Raw genomic sequence first — 13,232 nt, 5'->3', positions numbered from 1 at the left:
TTCTTGACATCGATATACGAACTTATATTTGAATATTAACGTAAGCAAGTATATATACTTGGACATCCACAAATTGTTTCGAAAGAAAACGATAATTGAAATCTCTTAAATCTAATAGTTTTATCGACATAAGTGTATGATAAATATTTGTTTTACAAAGAATAGCAAAATGAATCAAAATGGCGTCCAAAATGGCGGTAAAAGAAATAGATTAAAATTTCCACTAACCTGTATCGTATGATGGTTTCCTTTGAGTCGGAGACTTTCGTTCTAACATTTTTTCGGCAATTTCAAAACCATTTATTTATTTATTCCACTGCTCTTGGTTAAAGGAAACACTATCACATGAACACACGCACTACACAGGTGATTCCAACTCGACAAGAGGACTATCCGGTTTGCGCTCACCGCACACCTCGGCTAACCCATGTGCCAACACGACCGCACTCCGCCACTGTAATTACACGCCGCTACTAACAGGTATTTCGGCCGTGGTATTTATGCAAACTAAATCATTCGTGATCGAGAGATCTCCTCTTAGGGAGGTTTGAAACGAAAATAAAAGAAAAGGACCGGACACGTTTGATCCACCATGATGACTGATGTGCTGTTTCGCGCCACCTAGTGGATAGTCACGCGCCAACTACGTTTACCAAAAGTGTTCCAAAAGTTTTAATTAATCGTCGAACGATGGAAGTAGAAGCTGATTGGATCGATTCGAATTTATCTATATCGTGTTGATTTTTTATCCGCTTCGTTTTTCCGCTTTTATTCTTTTATCTGGTTTTTCTTTTTTTTTTTGGATAGAAAAGTATAGGTATTTATCGATGTATACAAGAGCGTGTACACAAACTAACAATGCTATTGGTAGGTGGGCAAAGTTGCTTAGTTTATGAACGTACGGTGAATGGTTGATGCGTGGGCATGTAAATGACGAATAATATTAGAGGATAAGGGCCAAGTATCTGGCTATTACAAGCTTAACACCTTGAGAATTTTATTTAGGTACGTATAACTGTTATTTGTTCGTATATATCAATTGTAAGTTGCCGAGATATCGTGTTCTCACGACTTGGATATTTCGAGAGATATATTTTTGGTAATTGATATTTACTTTTATTATTGTGCATGCATATGAATATTCATTATTGAAATATTAATATTAAATAATAAAAATTTAAGTTTGAAAATAATAATATATTGCTATAACTATTATTACTTGCCATTTTTTTAATGATAAAATCTTATAAATCGATTTCCAAATCTAAAAATTTGAACGATTCTAGGTTATGTTATTAATAGTAGCCTAGTCTAGCTTTGCAACGTTGAGTTTTGTAACATTCATTATAAATATAAATTCTTATCACGCAATTAAAGAACAAGAAGAACATTTGTGTCATTGTAATTGATATTAGACTTGTCACGATTGAAAGATAATTCTTTTCGAAATAACAAATGATTCAATATCTGAAAATATTCAAATAAGCACAATATTCAAATCAATTATAGTTACGATTTTAATATTTATGAACCTTTTAATCCCTCGAAAGCTATTTCTTGTCAAGATATCTTTATTATCATTATTAAACTGTGTTATTAATAAACAAATGTTAAATAATTTGTTTTTTCATAAACATAGTTAAAACGAGTATTTCGTTTTAGATTTATTTTGTTGTTTAGATTTTTATACATTTTAATTTCCTAAAAATAAATGCATAAAAACTGCAATATAATTATTATATTCAAATGAATACAAATTATCATTATATTTATTATAATATAATTATTGTATAATTACATTCAAATGTGACTATTATACAATACCATTAAATTACCATATAATCTATATTACGTCAAATAAAATAATTTCAATAATTCATACATATATGCAGCATAATCGCCTAAAGGGTTAGTCCTCGAGAATTCATCCTCGCTAATTATAAAAATCTTTTTACCAAAATATTAGGTTATCGAGGATATTAAGCAACTTCACCCCTAATTGGTGCTAATGATGCACAACTGGGAAACGTTATCCCTAAGTTTCTCGATAGAAACAAGGTTGGAGAAGTGAAGCGTAGGATGCAGATCCCATTGGGGCGTGCCTGCTACACAACGAATTACAGTGTGCAAACAAACGTTTCAGACTGTCGAGAATAGTTGAGCCCCGACAATTAAAGCCGAGACCTACAAACAGGGAATAAAGCCTGTTACGTTATCGGGCTTCGTCGAAAGTAAACGCTTGTACTTTGGGCTCGACTTTTCAAGAACGTAATAAAACACCAGTTTGTTCGCCATTTATAGCGCGAGGTTTAATTCTGTTGCAAATGCTTATTGCGCGTATTGTGAAACAGTGACGTTAATCGAGGAAAGTAATAATTGTTAGATAATAGAAAGTAATAATTGTTTAGATACTTTGGAGGTTAGGAATTGGTGATAAATTTGTTATTTCTAATTTGATGATGATTTTACATGAAAGGTAATTTATTGCACGTTTTCTTATTCAAACAAAATATCTCCTAAAAAAAGAAATTAATTTTTCTGTTGCAAATACAGATAATATGATGGATTGAGAATTATAATGTAAATGATATGTATATAAATCATTTTATGAAATTTATATCATTAATTGATGTTTAAAGAAAAAATTTATTTTTAATGTACGTTCTCTTTGATATTATTGATTGAATTTTTTGAATATTATATTTAATTTTTGTCATGTAATGATAAAATAATACATTGAAATAACTTATACTAGATAACTTATTCCATTTTTTGTTAATTGAATTTAAATCACTATAATTCTAAACCATTTGTCCGTCATTTAATATAATTAAAATTTTCTAAACTAAGAGACTTTCAAATATTAGTTTAGAAAAAAAACATTCTAAAACTGTTTTATTGATAAACGTCTCCTGATAAACGCTTTCAAGGGAGATCAATAAAATTTCCAAAAAAAATAGATGCCTCGAAATAGTTTGAAAAAAATCTCTTTGGAGAAGAGAGAGAAAAAAAAGAGTGAATCGATAAACAAACTAGCGAGAAAAGTTTCGAAAACAAGCGACAAATTTACACCGTTGAAGCAGGCGGAGAATAACACGGTGGCGGGTATCGAAATCCAATACAGAGAACCGTCGAGCAGCCCCATCCCTTGCATTTAGCTGGCGCATATATCTAAGAAAGAACATTAATACTTCATCCACCGTGTCGCCGGTCGATTTGCGTTACGGAACTCGGCGAACTGATTTAAGTTTCAGCATCGATTATATCCTGCGTCACGTGTGCCGCGATAAAAACGTATTTCCACGCGTCATATATTTTCCGACTATTTATTATTAATCGGCGATAAAATATTAATGAAAATTCTTATTTTAAATATGAATCTTTGATTTCAATCTCTTTCGAACATTCTTTGTCTTTCTCATATTGACAAGTCGGATAATTAAAATTATCTACGATGGTTAATGGTTTCAAAAATGGTTTCAAAATCTTATATACGTTATTTAGTCTTTGAATTTGTTACTTCTTATATTTATCTCGAATAAAAAAATATTAACTCGATTAACACAATTTGAGGAAAGAGATTGAAATGAGATTGAAAGGAAGAGTAGCTATTGATTTATTTTGAAAAAGTCGATTTCTATTGTTCGACAAGCATCACTGAACAAAACATACGTTTCCTGAAGGATTCTTCTGTTGTATTCAAAACGAGGAAGTTACTCAAGACGTCAATTAGCGCTCTATCAATCATACTCTTTGTTGTGTAACCTTGCTATTATATTACTTATATACATTCTAGAGAAGTTAGTATTAGTAGTTAAAACAATTGTCATCGATAATTATTTGCACGTTCTTCCGCAATTCATTTTTCCTTTCAATATATTTCTTCACATTAACATGCTGCAAAAAAAAAGAAGGATGATAAAAAAGGAACAGCTTCAGAGTAAAATACACATGTGTTACGATTAGAAAATCCTATTTACAACGTAAAATGAGAATAAACTGATTGATAATTTTCAAGTTCCCTAAAATACCTTACAATTTTTTACAAGATTGTACATCAAATCATAAAACGATTAAAATATCAATCATTCGTTACTTGATAAGTTTTAAAATAATCCTCGACGAATTGTAAAATTTTTTAAATATAGGATTATACTTCAAACTAATCGTGTACAATTCGAAAATTAGGTACGTGAGATTCACTCTCTCGTTCGAATTTTTAGAAGCGCACAATTAAATCGAATCAAATCGACCACGATTCGTTGATTAAATTACGCGATTGTTCGGTAGAATTTATTATGCCCAAGTTAACGACTCCTTCCATTCGATAATATTTCGTGGAATAAAGTAAACTGGGTTCGAATGTCGAACGGTGCGCGCACGCGATCGGAGGTCGCGACGAAACAGAATTTGTGGTGAGCTTTGCGGTCGCCAACCGGTTCTTTGTCGACGATTTGGGTAATGTCGCGTGTACAATAATACGTCTCCTATTCGAACATAGAAAACAGGTAAAACGCTATCTAAATATGAATATTAGACGATTTAATCGAATAAAAATAATTACTTTCGTTTATTTTTCAAGAGATTGGCAAATTAGATAAATATATATAATTTTCACGGTATATACATATAAATTTGCATATAGATGAATGTACAACAACATAAATCTTATTTAAATCTTTGCTATTGCTTCACCCATTTTAACATACATATTTAACCCATCCTCGAAAGTACACGCGTTTCCGAATAAATTAATCCGCGTTACACGAAAAACAAAAAAAAAACGACTCATCGACCGATTCTCAAATTCACAGGAACTTCCCCCGCCCCTCCCAAGTGATGCTGGCCGAGAGAGAGAAAGAAGAGGGGATGAATCGACGAGGGATGAATTTTGAACGAGGCTCGCGCGCTTACAGGGCCCATAATCGAGACACCGGGGAGTGACTTAAACCGGGCAGATTGGTTTCACTCGCCTCATCGGATCTGGCAACGTTCCAGCGGCTGAAGAGGCGCCCCTCTTCCCCTCCGTGTACGTATGTAGCCACGAGATGGTACATCGGTGGTGGCCGAGTTTCACCGATACCGTGAACAGGCCGCAAGCCTCACCTTCGAAACGATCCCCTCGTAAGAGGAGCACGCGTTTCGAGATGTTAACTGAAACGTTCCAACAAAGCCTCCCCCCCACCACGGCGGTGGAAAATCTGTGTTCCGTGTACGTGATAACCGAATGGAGGGGTTGGCGAGGGGGTGGAGGGATGTAGGGGTGACCTGGATAGGTTGGATCGGTAGCTAGTGGTAGTGGTGGGTCTTTTGCCTGGCAGGGAATATTCGATCAGCCACTTGAGGGGGTTGGATATGTTGGTACACGATAAACGTAGTAATTATAGTTGCGGTCAAGGAATTGGATTTTGGAAAGGGATATCTAGTTAGAGTGTTTGGTTGTGTTCTTACGTGCGTTCCTTCGAGTTAGGAGTTTATTGGTTTGTTAGTAACGATTTATTAATGGATTTGATGATTAATAATTATGAGATAATTTATGTGATAAGGAAATAGTAATGCAGGAATAATATGCGATTAAAATCTACGTGTACAGTTACGTATTATAACCGCGAATCAGTGAGTTGAACGTATTGGATTAAATTATTTGTTGATGAAAAATCCTGTTTAACCAAGAAAAGTTTGTATCCCTCTCTCCTTTTCGCATGTTAATAATAATAATGCAAGTTAATAATAAACTAAACTTCAAACGATGCACGTTATTATATTTCGATAAAGATTTATCGTAGTAAAATCGAGAGGAGAAAGAGATTGATCGAAAGATTAATTAAATGAACGTTAAGAGGGAGAAAAAAAAATGAATAGAAAATGAAATAAAAACCTTCTATACCGACTTCCAATATTCTATATTATTCTTTTTCAAACAGAAACAATTACTTGAAATAATGAACGATCTCATAAAATTCCACGTGAAATTTCTACATTTATTCGTTCGATATTCTCCGACGAATAACTTTATAACAACTCGATGTTGATGCAATTCAAATATTTCACGAAATATTTCCACAGTTATGATACATACCAACAACCAGGCCGAATAATAAAAGCGAGGGCGAGGGCGGGATATTACCGGGCGTTTTACGGCATCCCGTGCTTAATATCGTTAATGAACTCTGTTACACTCTGAACTCGGCCATCCCTGACCTTTCCCCTCCCATTAACATAAAACCCATTCGAAAATAACTCCCGAGAGATAAAAATCAACTGTGGGACACGAAGATTACATCAAAAATAATATCGTCCTATTGAATCTCTAGAAATCTCCGATTAACTTTCGAATCTTACCTATACACGATTATCACGTTATCATCTTCATACTCTCAATTTTCCAATAACAATCGATTCTGTAAAACTTAAAAACTTATATAATAACAAATTATTCTTCGCAAGTATTAAAATCTCGTGGATAAGTTGCTTCTTCTGTTTCGAGCCTTTAATATAAACGATATTACTTATGGAATAACCCGGTATACAGATATATATCATGGCGGCAAGGGATACAAAAGCGCGTGTATACGCTCTTGACGGTTCGTTCTCTATCGTCCGTTTCGGCGGAGAGAAAAAAAGCGGCGGATGTTGAAAAATTCATGGTACGATCGTCGAGAATCGTTCCCGTCGCGATCGTCCAATCGCGGCCACGAGGAGATGGAGGTTGTACATCCGTATTCCAGATTCGCGAAAGAACACCGTATTTTGTTTTTATCGTGCTCTCTCCCCTCCCCCTGCCCCTATCGCTCGATCCTCTCCATCGATTCCACGATACCTGACTGTATCGATAAACGCTCGATATCGTCTCCAACATCCTCCCGGATATAAAGAGAACGAGAGCCATCTTCTTTCTTTATCGCCGACAATTCATTTCCCTGATATTATTCTCCTATACGTTTGTTACGTTTAGATAACACCAGCGCAACAATAAGTTTCGTGACACAAAATATACATATATATATATATTAGGAATGCGATATGTATAAAGTAGAAAAGGCAACGATTAATTGAAGAAACAAAACGAATATAAAAACCTGACTGAAATATATATGAATTGTACAATTATGAAACTAAATAATCCAAATGCGCAACTGAAAGTATAAATTCACCTTCCAAGAAAAATGCAAATTTCTTTTATTCCTTCTCTCTCTTCGGAAAAAAATTACATCTTTCAAGTTTCAACAAATAAATCTCCTTCCTCCTTCTGTCTCTCTTTTCGAAACGGTAATGTGATTAGATCGCGTAGCAAGACAGAACGTAAGAGAGCGGATACATAGCTTCGAGAACATCACTAGATTCTCATAATCGAATAGAGGGCGTTCGTAACCGGAGCGAGTTTTGGTAACATTTCTCACGGGTTTGCGCAGCGTGTAAACGGGATTGCGTTCGAATTCGCAAGGGAACGGCGAAAGCGTTATGGTGTAATTCCGTCGAAGAAGCGGAACCCGCGAAAATCAGGAGCTTCCACTCGTGGGGGAATTTGCATTCCGAATTGAATTATAGACGGCTTTTTAATTTTTAATCTTTTAATATTTTACAGTTTTCTCGGTATAATTGCGCAATAAAGAAGTACGCAGTAAAGAAAGTGAAGCACGAACGAAACTTTTAATTATTTGAATTTTAATCGAAGCGAGTGATTACTACAAAATCTTTTTTTCTTTTGTTCTTTTTAAAGTAACAAATCACTGGAAAAAAAGAAAAAAGTCTCGTTTCTCTCGAACGATATCTCTTAATCATCAACAGGAAACCTTAATCTCTCCTGAACACACGCAACGCAACAAAATTGATAAATTTATTCGAAAAACTGATATTCACCATCTATATATAATACACATAGATACACGAGAAGATAGCATTATTATACTCGTCTTTTCCAAACCGAGAAATAGAAATCAGTATCGCGTATAGATTAGACAGTTTCCTGTTCGATCGCCGGCGAAGAGAGAAGAAGGTCAAAGGTGTTCTCGTTCGATGGGAACGTTCGATGGGAAGAAACGGCGATAAAAGAGCACGGGTTTCCGTCGAGAGGTAATGAAACGTCAACCACCGTCACCTTCACCGGTGCGCATAGGACTGGCGAACGTGCGTGTATCCCGACGCGATCTCCCGACGTGCATCCTTCGCGAGAGACCTTGACACACTGGCGGGAAACAGGCGGCCAAGAACGAGATGGATTCGGGTCGACATCGCGCGCGTCGACAATGATCCTCGTTAAAAGAGATTCTCTCCGACCGATTATTCTCAAAGCTGGCGCTCGATCGACCCCCTCTCTCCAATTTCTCTCACCCACGTTGTTTGGAAAAATGCTCGCAATATAGTTATCTCGGATTGCATTGCAGCGAATTGAGATCGTTTCATACTGCGATTTAATTAAGAAAGAAATCAAAAAACCAATTTTCCTCCCTTTAATAATCCTCGAGCCTTTCGAGTTAAAGAGAACCGTGCGTTCATCACGTAAACAATGTCCACGACTCTCCAGCGAGTCGCCGAGCTTAAATCAAATCGGACTCCGCGCGGTGGTTTCAAAGTGGCCGAATCGATAAAGTGGCAAAGCGCTGGCACATATCATTTTTATCGTTGCTCGCTGGTTTTAAAATAACGGCAATCCGACCCGCGGAAGCCTGACCACGTTCCTGGCCGTTCCATCGCCCCTTTTATCGTCCTCCCAAACGAGGAGACGACCGGCTCGGACTTTACAACCGCGCCTCGAATACGTTACCCCCCCTTCCCCTCCCCCGTTCCTCTTCCTCGCTCTTCCCCAAACGCGAAAACCCACTTCGATCACATCGCCGTTGTCACCACGATGGAATAGCAACTTTCACTCGGTTGGTAACAGCAGCAAAGCCGTTTATTATTCCCGCAGTTTAAGCCTAAGTTTTTAAGGATTTATACGATTGATTCGACTCGATATCCAATTTCTTCGTTTCCTCTATTCTGTTTAGATATATATATGTGTGTGTGTGTGTGTGTGTATAATTTTCGTGTTTTATAGAAAGATAATGATCTTTAGATTGGCATAAACGTTTTCTCTTCTTTTTGTGTTTCAAAGATCAAAATAAAGTGTATATTTATGTAGAAAAGATGGATATTTTCTGGTTACACGTAATTTAATTCGTCATTGGTATTTCACGGTTGCGATTCGAAATGTTTACGTTAGATGGGAATAAGTCTCGTGTCTTTATTAGCACGTTGATTACCCCCTACTTATTTTCAGCAGCGGAGGGGAAAATAGGTTGATGTTGCGCACACACTATAATCGAATTAAGTTTTCACCGACGTTAACCTTTCACGATCTAGCAATGTCGGCCAGAAGCCGGCAATGCCACGGACGTTAAACCTTAGAACCGCATATTCTGTAACTGAATACGAATACACGTACACACTTGGCCGAGGAACGCAAAAATAAAACTTTTTACTATCCAGTAAAAGGGATACGCTTCCCTCAAATTTCTCTCTTTTACCTTTGAGCGTTAACCCGCGAAATATTTTCTCTCGTAAGCCGTGTACTTTCACTGGCAAAATGTGCCATTTCCATGACACAAAACGGAGAAGAAAGGAGAGGCAATCGACCATTAGTTCTTTGAAAGATCCAAAAGTAATGTAAATCATCGTCCATGAAATTAAACAGGAGTAATATTTTATGATTTGAGATCCTATTCCCAAAATATGGAACAAATAATAATTAAACGATCTTTAAACAGGATGTTGTCCAAATTCTAAATTTAAATTTAGAATTAAAATAAATATCGATCGAAATTTAATAACAAAACTTGGCCATCTTTTCTAAATTGAATTCATAAATATTTCGTAATGAAGTATCCCGAACTTTTCGAAAATTCCTGGAGAATTTTATTCCACTCATTCATGAATTGACTTTTTCGTAATTCTTCGTGTAACATATTATCATAAGAATTCTTCTTCTACTGTTCACAGTAATCATCTCTTAATTATTCCACCATTATTCCAACTTTTCGCGTCACTGGAATTCATAAAGAAACGTGTTCTCGTTGCAGTCGGTGTCCACGGGCAAGGTGGACGAATGGAGGAGACACCGCGCTCGTTCGCCTCGAACGTGGCGTATTTCCATGTAAATGTATGCGGCCTTGACATCCCAGCCAGGCTGGCCGACCGACCGGTATATCATATGCTGACACGCCGTCGTTTCATCGTCGCAATCGCGGCTGTTTCGCAACTGACACTTCGCCATTCCTCGTGCAGACCGGCCGCTTCCGATCGTTCTAATCTAACCTTTGCGATCGTCGATTATTCGAAATATTCGTGCTTCGAGATCGATCAACCAACTTTTAATAAGATAATAAATAAGGAAAGTTGATACGAAGCTTGAACAGGGAAAGAATCGATAAGTAGAGAATGTATTTTAACGTGTATATCGTTTTTTGTCATATTAGACAATGGAAATAAAGTTAATGCAACATAAACGAAAGAAAATACAATCGTCGCAAAATATATTCTCCTTATAAGATAATTCTTCTCGCGAAGAATATCTTTTTCGACGAACCTTTTTTCGGCCTTTTTACGATCCCAAGTTATGCCAATTCTTTACGCTTCATCGTTCGTATACATTAATTTAAATAACAAGATTAAATGACTCGATTTCGATCACGATTTACAATTTATATCCTTCGATCGCAGGAAAACAATAACAACGTTAAACAGAAAGAAATATGGAGCAAGATAATCCCGATCATTCACCGTGAGAATAGGCCGATTTCTTCTAGATCGTTTCGACACACGGCCAGCGGCGATTCTCTTCCAATCCGTTTAACCGCTCGCTACTTTCGGTATGTATACAGCCTGATTCTCTAGCCAATGAATTCTCTAATGATTTTGATCGGTTACACGAGATATTTCCAAAAATGAAATTTTCGAAATTCCTCGGGAGATTGCAAAAAACAACACGTATTCCTTTCAATCGCTCGGATAAGAGACTTGTCAATGATAGAAAATTAAAAATGTTTTCGAGTCTACCATTATGAACAACCCTATGTAGAACAACCCAGTAACGACCCAGCGGGCCAACAACCGCCATTAGCCGATAACAAATCGAGAGAAATGACGTAATTCGAGGATGAAGAGAAGAGCGCGGAGGCGGCTCGACGGGCGTCTCAACACGGCGTCGAGATATCGGAGGAGGCTTAAGAATCGGGGCCAGCAACGAAAACGACACCGACGTCCCCGTCGCTCGAATTGCCAAGCGTGGATTTATGTTCCTCCCCCTCCTTGGGGGATTCTAATCTGATCCTTTTTTTCTTTCTTTCTTTTTTTTTTTTTTCGTATATCGAGCTGCTGCGTGCTGCGGCAACACGTTTGCCTCGTCAGCCGCCGACCTGACCCGAACCAAACGAGATAAAGAACGGAAGATGAAGAGCGAAAAAAGACGTGGGATCGCGAACGAGAAACGAGAGTGTTATATTATGCGTTTGAAATATTATTCGGTAGTTATTTACGGGGGTTGAATATTTCTTTTAATAAATTTTGAAACGAATCTATATTACTCGAATAATATCACTCTTATGTACGGGATTATTTTTATGCGTTTTTTGAAACGAATTAAATTGTGCTACTACGAATAAGAGCAACTAATAGAAATAAGAAACTATTGATTCTAATTGATATTTCAGACAATTGTTTCCTTCGATTCGGTTTCAATTTCGATCCGACTATAGGAGAGAGAGAGAGAGAGAGAGAGAGAAGAGGTCGGGATCTACCTGCAGATTATGGCCGACTGTACTCATGGTCAACCAGAAACTGCTGCGTTCTCTTCTACTTTCGCGCTGCTGGTGTCTCGCCGTCGTTGTCTCTTCTCGGTTTCGCTGCTGCCTTTGGTAAGCGTTTCAAAGAAATAAAAGGAAAAAAAGGAAGAAAAGAAGGAGAAGAAAAAGAGGAGGACAGATGGAACGTGCAAAGGTGAAACGCAACGAGGTGGGGACAGAGAAGGAACAGACGGTACCGAAATACCAAAGACCACGAAACGACTCGTCGACCTCGCTCCTCTCCATTCGACTCCATCGAAGCATCCATCGAGATGACGATCGTCTCTGTATATCTTGATTTATGCCACGATTACGAAACGCGGTCATGCGAGAATCATCGGAAGAATTTTTGAAAATCCATTGCTGCGATTAAAGAGTAACATTTTCCTTCTCGTTTTCGTAGGAAGCTCTCTAAATAAGACATTAGTTTCGATTTATCGTAACTGTAATAATAACAAGTACGTAAAAGGATCACAAGGATTTAAAACGAAGCCAATAGATTGACGTAAATTGAACCTAAGGTTGGCCAACAACCATGAATTTGACTGTAACAATTATATAGCATGAAATTGTAAACGATAAAAAATATTGTATATATAAAGTTATAAGTTATATTGAATTAAGAGAAAAAAAGGCAGGTGAAATTATTAAGCCGGATGCACACATATATATATATACGAAACTAATCGAGTCAAGCTGCCTCGAGATTAATAAAACTGCAACGACTTAATAAAACCAGTCGCGTTTTATCTACGGTATACATCAAGAATTAATTCTACATTTATCCAATTTTCTCATTATCGCGAAGCTCGCATGCTTTCTTTTCTACGTTCTACATATCTGAAAGCAAATGTCAATTCCTTATTATAAATAAATGAATATAATTAATGAACGTTGACCGAATTGAAGAAAAACAAGAAGATTGAGCCGTAAAGAATCGGGAAACCACCCACCCCGTTCGTTCGTAAAAAGATTTTCCTTGTTGAAATCGCGGGGACGGAGAACCGTTTCCGGATCGGAACAATCGCTTCCCCCTCGAATCAATACACAGCGCGTCCCTGTCTCCCCCCACACCGCGCGTTACACACACGCGCTGTCTCGAAACAGTGTCGCACGGTGTCGTCGCCTCGAGTTATCGGCCCGCGATAATGGAACCGCATTATCTCTCGTTACTTTGCCACGCTTGTTATTTGCCCTCCACGTGTATGTGGGTCATTCATTGTTCGCCCATCCGGCCGTTTCCATCTTGTTATTCCTTGTCTGACTCTGCCTCCTCTGTTTCCTCGCTTCCGCTCCGCTCCGTTTTTTTACAATTGAATTACCCGAAATAGGAGGATCGTTTCTTAAGCGCTCGTTTCGTTTATTTCTCCGTCTTTTGTTCGTCCTCGAATAAAAATGGAAAGATTTGTAATT

At 37.3% G+C, this 13,232-nt stretch overlaps 1 protein-coding gene and 1 long non-coding RNA gene across 6 annotated transcripts in view; one reads left to right on the top strand and one right to left on the bottom strand.

The window, feature by feature from the left end:
• Positions 1–13,232, bottom strand: part of LOC107995488 (mucin-5AC) — a 266,993-nt gene that overhangs the window by 181,348 nt on the left and 72,413 nt on the right. The gene's annotated exons all lie outside the window — the stretch shown is intronic.
• On the top strand, positions 7,936–12,369 carry LOC133667038 (uncharacterized). The gene is made up of 4 exons (XR_009832136.1): positions 7,936–8,073; positions 10,059–10,180; positions 10,699–10,847; positions 11,688–12,369. It is a non-coding gene; the product is annotated as an uncharacterized LOC133667038 (long non-coding RNA).

Source organism: Apis cerana, linkage group LG12 (genome assembly GCF_029169275.1).
Source record: "Apis cerana isolate GH-2021 linkage group LG12, AcerK_1.0, whole genome shotgun sequence".
Classification (NCBI taxonomy): domain Eukaryota; kingdom Metazoa; phylum Arthropoda; class Insecta; order Hymenoptera; family Apidae; genus Apis; species Apis cerana.
Note: the sequence above shows the minus strand (reverse complement) of the source record. Positions and strands in the feature narration are given on the sequence as shown.